Below are 11,429 nucleotides of genomic sequence, written 5' to 3'. Positions count from 1 at the left end.
GATATATGGCCTTATATCAGACAATGTTTGAGGTGAAGTGCCTATTCCAAAAGTATGTCTCAACTTGTGGGTGTAGAATGAAGTACACTATTCATTTCCAATATATATTTAAATTCTCTTCAGATCAAAACTGTTCAGCACGCCATACATATTAATATCAGTGGATTGTGTGAACCTAAAACAATACATTACAACAACGTCATGTTTCTTAGGCAAAAGATTCTTGAACAATATGTCAGCTTTTGCTTTGCCCTGGAAACTTCCTTTTCCCACCAGCTTTATTGTGCGTGCCAACAGTGACTTAACCCTGAAATTATTTGTTACATTTGAACAATGAAGAAACCAAGCTTATTAAGAAAATGGGGGGTGGGACCAATATCATTAGCAAGGAGTAGAGCAGAGGACTCTGATATCAGCCTTGAGTGGTGCATTCACAGGTTTTTGCAGTCTCTGGGAAACATCTCTTGTCTGTTAAGTAATACAGGATTTTCACTGTATCCAAAAGGGTTATATTAGCTGTTCTAGCAGGAATGTGCTGGATTCTCTGCCTTAAAATAGGGCCCTGTGTTAAGATGTTAATCAACTGACTGCAACATGGTTGATCATATGCATTTAAAATATGTCAAGAATTCTTGGGGACGTATCTCACCAGTGGTTTATAAGCAGAACTTTCCCTGTGGAAATCAGTGGGGAGTTGTGCTTAAAAATCAATGGCCGTTAGAAAATAAGTCTAATGTGAAGAACATTTATTCATTTTAATATGTATTCACTTCTAAGCTGCCCATCCTCCTTGCAATGGGGGAATAAATCTTTTCAGGGGAAAAAAAGGAGGAGAAATCTTTGCTGTACGTTTCAGAAACAATTGGTGGATGTGAGAGCTGTTCAGAGATTCAGTCAACATATTCCTCTGCAGGTGCTTACATTTTGTCAGGTACATTTATCCAGAGAACAACACACAAAAAGAAACCATGATGGTTCAGCCAGGGTCGGGGAAGGTCTGAAGGTTAACCTAAGCCAAAGATCCTAGGGGAAATTATTCTTTATGAAAACTGACATATATATGCCCTTGGCAGCTTTAGAAACAACTGACATAGTTTTCATCTGAACCTAGAAATATTTAAACTATGCAACAAACTCTGAACAAATTTTGTACTGTGTGACGTTAACCACATAAGAAAACTGAATTCACATGCTTCCCCCCCCCCCCACTGACTCCATTACCTAGTAGAACTGGTTTACACTTATCTGACCCTGGCATCACCCTTTCTTTCAAAACCATTACATTTAATGGATTTTCATGAGGAGCAAGCTGGCGTGTTGCCTAGTCATTGTCTCAAATGAGGCCAGAACCTCTACTGTAATAATGTAATAATGAATATGTATCTATCCTATCTCTGTACAGTGTATGAGTCCCAGTGCAATCTTCCTTTGGAAACAATAAAGGGTGTGTCCACATCCTGAGTTCCAAATAGCACTCCTTGCACACTCAAAACTCCTAGTGAAGTTAATGAGAGGCTTTGGGTGTGGAAGGAATACAGCATCTAGTCGTATATTGTTGGAGAACGCATAAAAGCAAGTTTGTTTAGCCTAAAGTGAAGCTTTCCATTGCAGGCATATTTACCCTTGACATACACACTAAGCAAAAGGGTTGAGAGTTTCAAAGTTGCCTGGGGAGTGGGGAGTGTTGGTCACACATTTCCTGCTAAAGTGAATAGGAACTGGGCATCTAACTGCTCAAGGAAGCTTCGGAAATCTCAGACCAGATGTATTAGGCCAGATTTATTCCTAGTGTGAGGCCATTGAACTCAGAGGGCACATTTAACTCATTCATTTTCATAAAGGGCTGTAATGGGGAAGAATGTTTCAGTTGCATTTGACAGTTGACCCGAGTTATGCCGCCTGGCACCAGCTGAGGATGTGGCCCTTCACACCTCACAATCAGCAGGAGGCAGGTTACAGATCACAACATCTTTATTTAAATAACAGGGAGTTGGGAAGCTTTTCAGAGCTGTATGTCATGAACCTTGTTACATAAGAACATGCACCATGTTAATAACAGGTATTGATATTATCTTTATTTGAGAGGTCTCAACTAAGATGAAGCCCTCTTATGCTATATATTTTCCCTGAACCAAAGAGTTTAGAGTCTAAATAGACATGTCACTGAAAGGATGGGAGAAAGGAGGAGTTAGCCGCATTTCACACCTAGGGAACTAAGGTACAGAGAAGTTAAATCAATTGCCCAAAGTCACAGAGGAAGTCTGTGGCAGAACTAGGAACTGAATTCAGGTCTCCTCCTGTAGCCCATTCCAATACCTTATTCACCAGATTGTTTCTTTTTTGATGTAGCCGAGCACTGGATTTCTAATCTCTCTTGGTGGATGTCCCAGACTGTCATGAAAACGGAGCATACTTTAATATACCATCTAACACTAGTGTAAAATCATTTGATGGCAGGTGATGTATTTTCTACATAGTTAGATGCTGTTGTTGTATAACTGAATTAACGTGTATATTCCCTTAAACCAGTTCCGGCTGGTGAATAAACAGGTCTTAGAACACTTCTATTACTTGGAATGGAACTTACCATAGAAAACGTCTGGAGATATATATGTATATGTGTGTCGTGTGTTTACAGAAGAGACAATTAACGGAATGTTATTAATACAGCACTTTGACTCCTTATTTAATCTTATTTAAACCTCAACATCATTTTATATTCTTCAAAGAACTGGCAATAACTCCAATAACTACTTAGAATATCATTTGTTCTGAGCAGCCAGTATGATATATGCTGATATTTGTACTAACAATCAAACCATTTGCCTATTCAGTATCAGCAGCCTAGTGGAGCAATCTAAGCATGTTCCGAACCTTCCAATGACAGAAGTATTCAGGATAGGTCTGTCATTTATTTACCTGATGTTCATACATAGGTGGATACATAGCTCAGCTCCAAGTCTCCACCACTAATTGGAGTAAAAGCTGATAAATTCTCAGCATTCCATTCTTATATGTACTGAGGCTCTCCATCAGTGGGGTCCCTCCCCCAGAAACGGTGACAGCACTGATAGCTTAACCCTGTCTTGAGAGAGTAGAGGTTTGGAGTGTATCATTCTAAGTACTTCTTTGACAGAGTTAGATTTTTTTCCTCTCTTATCAGTCCCAGGAAGGACTTTGCAGGGTTCTGTATGCAGGAGAGAGATATTACAGAATTCTACAAACATCAATAATGTTGTCTTTTTAAACCTGGAGTTAGAAAATACTGTTCTACTTTTACAAATAATCTCATTAAAATACAATTCAATAAAAATAGTCAGTTGCTACTCCTGCAGCATTTCCATGATGACTTTAATGTAGTCCAATTGAATCTTCCCTTCTCTTTTTGCGTCTATAAAGCATTCCAATCCCTACCTCCATGAGTTTTGCTCAAACCAGGACTCTGGCTATCCAAAGTAACTCCTATCTGTCAGGCAAACCATTGATTTCAGTGCAGTTCTCCTTCTGTAAAAGACACTACTATACCCTACACTATAGATAGACAAAGTATTGTCTGATGCACAAAGTAAACAAACTGGGGGAGGGGGAACAACCAGAAACATTTTTTTCTCCAATCTCTTTCATTTATCATTATCTCAAGTGTTATTTGTAACCATAGTCGGTGAAAAAATATTCTGATCTGAGTGTGATATGTAAATTGATTGTATCCCTATAAGGCACTTATCCCATTTAGCACTGCTACTGGAGCAGTAAAATATTTACATTTGGAGCCTAGGACGGTATTGTCCTATTTACTGTCCATCAGGAGGCAATGCAGAGCGTGCCAATAAATAAAACAAATCTTCAGCATATATCTCCTTGCATTTCCCAAATGTATAACTCTCTGGCTAGCTGATCACACGATAATTTGAAAATATATATGTCCCTATTCTGTGCTGACCTCCTGGATATCCATCTATTGTGTCACTCTAAAGCAGGAGTTCTGAAATTGTCAACCAAGGCTAAATATAGGGTCTGACTAAGGGAAATGAAGAAACCACCCAATATTTTCTGGTATCACTTGGGAAGAGGACTCCTTCACATGCAAAAATAATGTTACTGCAGTAACTGAAATATTCTAATCCATGAAATGATTAATTCCTAAGTGGTCTGGCAACTTCTTTGCAATTAGTATTTACAGGTGAACACGGTTTAGAACCAGGATTAACAATATTAGGATCAGATCCAAAGTCACTGTAGTTGATGGGAATTTCCTCACTGACTGCAACAGACTTTAGTCCTGTCCCTTAGATTGTAAACCTTTGGGACACAGGCTGTATTTTAATACGTAATTTTGCAGCCTCCAGCACGATTGGATCCTTTTTTCTAACTGGAGTCTTTGAGTGCTAACACGTACAATAGCCATCAACCAATCTGAATCCCAGCACACATATGATTTATAGTGATAGAGTCAAGGAGCTCAATCTATTCAGTTGAACAAAGAGAAGGTTAACAGGTGACTATCACATTTTGTAAGTACCTACATGGGGAATAAATATATGATAATGGGCTCTTCAGTCTAGCAGAGAAAGGTATAACACAATCCAATGTGTGGACATTGAAGGTAGACAAATTCAGACTGGAAATAAGGTGTAAATTTTTACTAGTGAGCGGAATTAACTAGTGGAACAAGGGTCAAGGTGGAGTCTCCATAATTTACAATTTTAAAATCAAGATTGGATGTTTTTTCTAAAAGATCTGCTCTAGGAATTATTTTGGGGAAGTTCTATGGCCTGTGTTATACAGGAGGTCAGATTCAATTACCACAGTTTTACTTTAGGCCTTGGACTTTATGAAACCATGTTATAGCTCTTTTGCATACCTAAGAACACCAGGCTATCATTTTCTCTGTTGATATATTGTTTGTATACATCATTACCTCATTGTCATATTTAACTCAAATGTTTTTTTTTTATTTGCTACATTCATTGGTGCATTTATTATTTTTCAGCATAGACAACGTGCTTGGTGCTACACAACACACAAAGACAAAGAGTGTCCACACTCTAAAAAGCTTCCATGTACCTGAAAAAAGAAAATAAAGCTTTATAAACTTTTCACCACCTCAAAGGTCACTAGCTCCTACATCATGCCATAGGAAGTATCAGGTCTGGATGTCTCTGCATATTGAACCTTGACCTCTGCAACACCAGAAACACTTCTCCAGTAACTGATGTGTGAAAATGTATGTAATTCAATCTGGCACCTCTACTTCTGACTGTTGATGAGGAGGATTTGCTGGTTTTAAGAATCTTCTTAGTGGAGACTAATGTAAACCAAGTGCTGGAAGTGATAGTCTTAAAAATAGAAATGTCCAGGAAAATGTGATGAGGACTATTCCCCTTCACCCTCATATAATTTTCTTATGAAATGTTAGAATTAAAGCTAATTTATCCTGTGGTTATTATTAAAATACTTGCTATCACAAGCTGCCATCATATAGGCTATTGAACAACTCCCAGTTATCGGGAAACAATTCAAGGGTGGGAGGGAAGTTGCTAGTTGACAACAATTCCAAGAAAAACACATGAAGCTATTCTGAGATGCAAACTACAATGCAGGATTCACTGGGTCACATCTTTATGGAGGGATTTTGTTTTCTCTTTCCAAGAACTGGAGCTACATATTTCTAAAGGGGATTTTAAAAATAAATCCTGATATACATTAATACTCAGAAATGTGAAGCCTCAATTGGATGCACAGATCTGTGGAATTAGCAGCAACAGCTGATTAGATTGTTAAACCAAAGGTGAGCCTGGGAAAAGAAGCACTGCAATTAAATAGACCATCTAAGAGAAGTCACCAAAAGAAAGATCTGCTGAAGACTAGTAACAGGATGGATCTATAGAACATACAAATAATTTATATTTTTTCCATGGAGAATATTTTTAAAAGCAATGGTGGCATCTATGTTTCAATCTGATGTTTATAACCAGTGAACCACATTTACCACTGAATACAAATCATATCTTTTTACAGGTGAAACAATGAATTATTTGCTAATGCATAGAAGACAGGTAACATAGCATGAGCAGTTCATTGAATCATCCATATAGACTTCAGCTGCCCCACGGGGGTCAGTTCATAAGGAAAATGAAGCAAAGGCTTCTAAGTGCGTGCATACTAGTGGGAGTTAAAGTGTTTGTCCCCTGCTGATGTCCAGAACTTTTCCCTGCATTCTTTTCTACATTGTGGGCTGGAAGGAATTTTCTCCCTTCTGTCCTTCAAAGAATAAAAAGTAGAGCTGGTTGAAAATTGGAATTTCTGCCCATCATTTCGATTTGGCTCAAAAACCCCAAATATTTTGATCCAGGTCAATCTGACAGAAAATAATTAAACTTTCCAGCTGGAAAATCAAAAAAATTCAGCAAACTAAAAAATGTCCATTTTATGGAAACTGTATCTGCCATTGAAAAAAACATGGATGGAAATTTTCTGACCAGTGCTACTGAAAACAAATTTAACTGCACTGCTTCTTAAAATATTATTTTCCCTATTAAACTGCATGGACCCAGGCTCCTTACTTGTTCTCTAGCAAATTGTCACCCTCTAAGAGAAAAAAAGACTTAATTTGGTGTCTGTTCCATTCTCAGTTGCTGTCTCCTTCCTACTTTTGTCCCTTTGATATCATTGGCATTGTCAGCCAGCATAGCAGTTTCACAAAAGGTGCAGAGAAGGGTAATGGAAGTGCATACAGTCTTGCGGGTGTGGCTGCTGTACAAAAAGAGATTAAAAATACTACAACTGTTTAGCTTGGAAAGAGGTAAACATGGCAGAGGATTATGACAGTGGACCATAAGCATTATGGAAGAGGACAACTAGCCACTTCTCTTTATCTTTTCCTATCACACTAGAACCATAGGGTTAAGGTGATTCCAGTCATTTCTATTTGTATAACACCCATTTTGTCAGCTAGGGCAGGTCTGCTTGAAGGGGTTCAGTGTGGGAGATGCAGACACTCTGGCATGTACATGGCCAGAGGAAGTACTTCTGCATGGAACCTTATAATGGTCTGTGCAAACCCACAGTGGAGAGGAAGGGGTTAAGGAGCAGCTCTGGGTCCACCCCCACACCTGCAATACATACACAGGCTGGAGGAGGAGCTGAAAAGGGGAGCAGAGTAGCTCACTTGCAGACAACCAGGGAAGGCGTGCAGAACTAACTCTGAAGCTCTGTAAAAGGAGCACAGTTTGAGGCCTAGCTGCCAGGACCCCAATTACTGGTGGTATTCCTGACCTTTGATTTATTTTTACAAGCCTTTGCTTTTCCCTCTTGTGTGGGGAGACCAGTAGGACGTGATCCAGGGAGGCCACCATATAGCGCAGGATGCAGGACTCAGCCGCCTACCTTTGGTTCCTTGAATCAGAACCTGGTTGAGAGGGTGAGTCTAGGTTCCCCTACCCACCCACTCATAAGGTTGGAGGCAAAATGCCTAGTATCTCAGACACGGGAGATTTAAGAGTAGAGAGAGCCCATATCCCAGAAGGTTACAAGTCTGGAACTTTGGCCAGGTGAAACCTGAAGCCCCTCATTGGGCAATGGAATTAGCCTTTTGTTGGACTCTTTACATACTTGGGAAGGGGTGGGCACAACTTGTGGCCCAGTTGGAGGGCTGAGCCATAGAAGGTGACAAACCACCTCAGGGCTGAAGTGGCTATCAACAGGGATGCCAAGACAAAAGAGTGCCTGTCATGCCCTCACCTTCACCTGACTTCAGCAACTGGATTGAAGTAGCTTCTGTGGAGTGTCTCCCTTGTCCCTTAGGCTCTGGACATGACCCATAGTGTGCAAGCTGTGGCTAATATTAGCAAGAAACATCCACTAGACACAATGCATTATTTTATGCTCAAAAATATTTTTATTGCAAGCCAAATTATACCAAATAGCCATCCATCCAACTAGTTCAAGGAAAACACTAGCAACCCTCCATGCTAGAAACACAAGTCATAATAAAAAGTTGACCACAGTCACCAATTGAGCAGACATTTCAGACAATAAAAAAAACCTTAACAAGAACATTAACAGTTGCATCCTGGGTGCCTATATGTGTAGATGGAAAATATTTGTTAAGAGTGGTGCTGCCCAGAAGAAACAGGTAGGAGACATGGTTGGACAGACCAAAAGAAAATAATATTACTTGGAGGATGCTAGCGGTGGGGTCAATACTATGCCTGTAACAGAAATGTATCATTCTCACATGACATTTTCAGTGGAAAATTATGGACAGCTTCAAAATGAACAAGAGAAACAGATAATAGTGTAAGAGAACAAATACTAAGGGAATAGCTCATGAACTAGTGATAAGAACTCAAAGTGAGTCAGTCTGGGGGAGTTTCTAAGGTGGTCTGTGTGCAAGAAAAATGTTATAGGAAATTGTGGAATGTACACAGAAGTATTTGCATGTAATATGGTGAAGCCTCGTTTATAAATATCGTTCCATGAGGACGATACACTGTTTCCAATAGTACCTGTCAGAGAAGTCCTAGCTGTTATTAAACACTTCTCTTTGGACCTTGCTGGGTTTACATATGGCATTTCCCAGGCATTCACACTGGCTCTGGTGGCTTATCTGTAAAATGGAGATGATATTTACTACCCTTGTAACACTCTTTGAGATTTATTGATGAAAAGCACTATATAAGAGTTAAGTATTATTATTATTTTCTGTTTAATGGCTTGATTCTCAGCTCTCCTGTACCAGTGTTATAAAGCATAATTCAGTTAAAATCAGTGTTAAAAACTGGTGTAAGGAAAGGAAAAATCAGGTGACTTTTGAAAAATTTTGTGAGAAACTTAGGTTGGGGTATCATCTCTTATGGAAAAATCCTACATAATTTAATAAGAATGAAACTTGTAGGGTTCTATGGAAATTAAATAGGATTCTATAAAAATCGCTCAAAACCATAAAGATTTAATAATAATCTTTCATATAGTGCTTTTAAATGATCCCACAGAATTTAATAGAGAATGATATCCCTGCTATCAGATCCTTATTGCTATTACTATTATTTAATATTTATGTTGTAGTAGCATCTAGAGGCCACACTCAAATTTGGACCAATAGTGCTTGGCATCATACAGACTCATAATAAATGATAGTCCCTGCCCCAAAGAGCTAGGTTCATGTAAAAATTCTCCAGAAAGGGTCTTAGTCTCCAGATTATTATGCAGGTGAAACCCATGGTCTTAGAGGTGAGTTTTTTGTTTTAAGCATAAATGTGCACAGTATTGCATATTATATTCAATTCCTTTTTGCCAACTATTGAATTAAGGATTGCATGAGTCTGCTGTCCATGCCTCCCTGCCCCTCTGTGTCTGTGGCAACTAGTTAATTCCTCTTGGAAAGACTCAGGCAATCAGTTTATTTACCAGCCAGTAAGTATACCTGGCAATTTCCCTGCACAAAATGAGATGCTCTCTTGTCAGGAAGATGTTTGATCCTTTCGCAAGCTCTGCCATCTGTGGAATAAATATAGGCATGTGAAAGTTCAAAGTATGCTGTGCGTAATAACAGGCAATGCTGCCGTACATTGTGTTGACTCTTGGAATTAGGACAGCTACAGTCTCCTGTTATGTAGTTGTAACAATGTTATTAGGATTATAGCAACTTTTTTTTAAAAAGTCATCAATTCAAATTATTTCAAATAAACAGAATATAGATTAATGGTTTTGTCAGATATGTGTTGTATATGTTCTATATCCTTCCATGAAATATTACCCCTCCCCTCAGAAAATTTATGGACAAAATATGTATAATTTACCTAAAAGGTCTGGTTTGACAATAAAAACCCTAAAAAATACAAATTGAAGGCTGACACTCAATTTAAAATGAGTTAAGATGGTGATTTTGGCCTTGGCATTGAATTTCCTGGTTTGTATCATTATCAGACACTGAGCCATTGCACATACTTTTTAGCCATGATTTTTAGCCATCATAGTGTATTTGCTTCTGTTTTCTTTTCAAGAGACAGAGAGAAACAAATTATTGAATTGATAAGTATAGTCTTTCTTGCAAATATATACAAATCTATACTTAACACTTTTAGTTTTTTGTTTGTTTTGTTGGCTGTCTCCCTACCCCTCATAACAACTTTATTTTTTTTTCTTTCTAGTACCTATAATTAAATGAAGCAAGACAATTCAAGAGTATAAAGACATTATAGCATCTAGTGCTGTATACATTTTGCAATGGTGTTTTAAAAATATTGTTTCATACTCACCTGTAAGAGCTCAGTGGGAGAGTAGGTGCCCAGAGCATTGAGGCGCTGATTCAGCAAAGTGCTTAAGCACATGCTTAACATTAACCTCATGCTTCAGTTCATTCCAATTCAGCAAAACATCTAAACACATGCCTACATCCCATTGAAATCAAAGTGAAAGCAAGTGCTTCCCTGAATCAGCTCAGAACCTTCCAATATTAGGCCCTTGCAATGCTATGGACATTACTTTATTATTTTGATAATACAATATTAATGATTAATTATTTTATTGATGTTTGTATTTTAGCTGTATCCAGAGGGCCCAGTAAGAGATCAAGGCTCTGAATATACATATAATGAAAAGATGGGTCCTTCTCCAATGAGCATACTGTCTAACTGTGAGATGAGAGTCAACAGGTTCATATGAAAAACAGACCTGGAGGAGCAAAAAGTAACAGTAAGACAGTAATGATCTGTTTAAAAAGCAGGGGTCACAGTACACCAGCTGCCTGACCATTAATACTAAATAACAAGCAAGTCATGCCAAACCAACCTAATTTCCTTGTTTGACAGGGTCACTGGTCTAGTGGATGTGGGGAAACTGTAAACATGATATGTCTTGATTTTTAATAAGGGTTTTGATACAGTCTCCCATGAAATTCTCATAAGGAAACTACAAAAATGTGGTGTATTTGCAATTATTATAAGGTGGGTGCATAACTGGTGGAAAGACCGTACTCAAAGAGTAATTACGAATGCTTTGGGTCAAACTGGGAGGGTGTATCTAGTGGCATCCCAAATGGTTCTGTCCTGGGTCCACTACTAGTCAATATTTTCATTAATGACATGGATAATGGAGTGAAGAGTATGCTTATAAAATCTGAGGATGACACCAAGCTGTGAGGGACTGCAAGGATTTTGTAGGATTCAAAACAACTTTGACAAATTGGAGAATTGGTCTGAAATCAACAAGATGATATGCAATAAAGATAAGTGCAAAGTACTAAACTTAAGAAGGAAAAATCAAATGCAAACCTACAAAATGGGAACTAACTGGCTAGGTGATAGTGCTGCAGAAAAGAATGTTGGGCTTATAGTGTATCACAAACTGAAGATGGGTCAGCTAGGTAATGCAGTTGTGAAAAAGGCTAATATTCTGATGTGTATTAACAGGAGTGTCATATGTAAGAC

This window comes from Chrysemys picta, chromosome 2 (genome assembly GCF_011386835.1).
Source record: "Chrysemys picta bellii isolate R12L10 chromosome 2, ASM1138683v2, whole genome shotgun sequence".
Classification (NCBI taxonomy): Eukaryota; Metazoa; Chordata; order Testudines; family Emydidae; genus Chrysemys; species Chrysemys picta.
The sequence above is the reverse complement of the archived record's forward strand: the minus strand, read 5'-3'. Positions refer to the sequence as shown.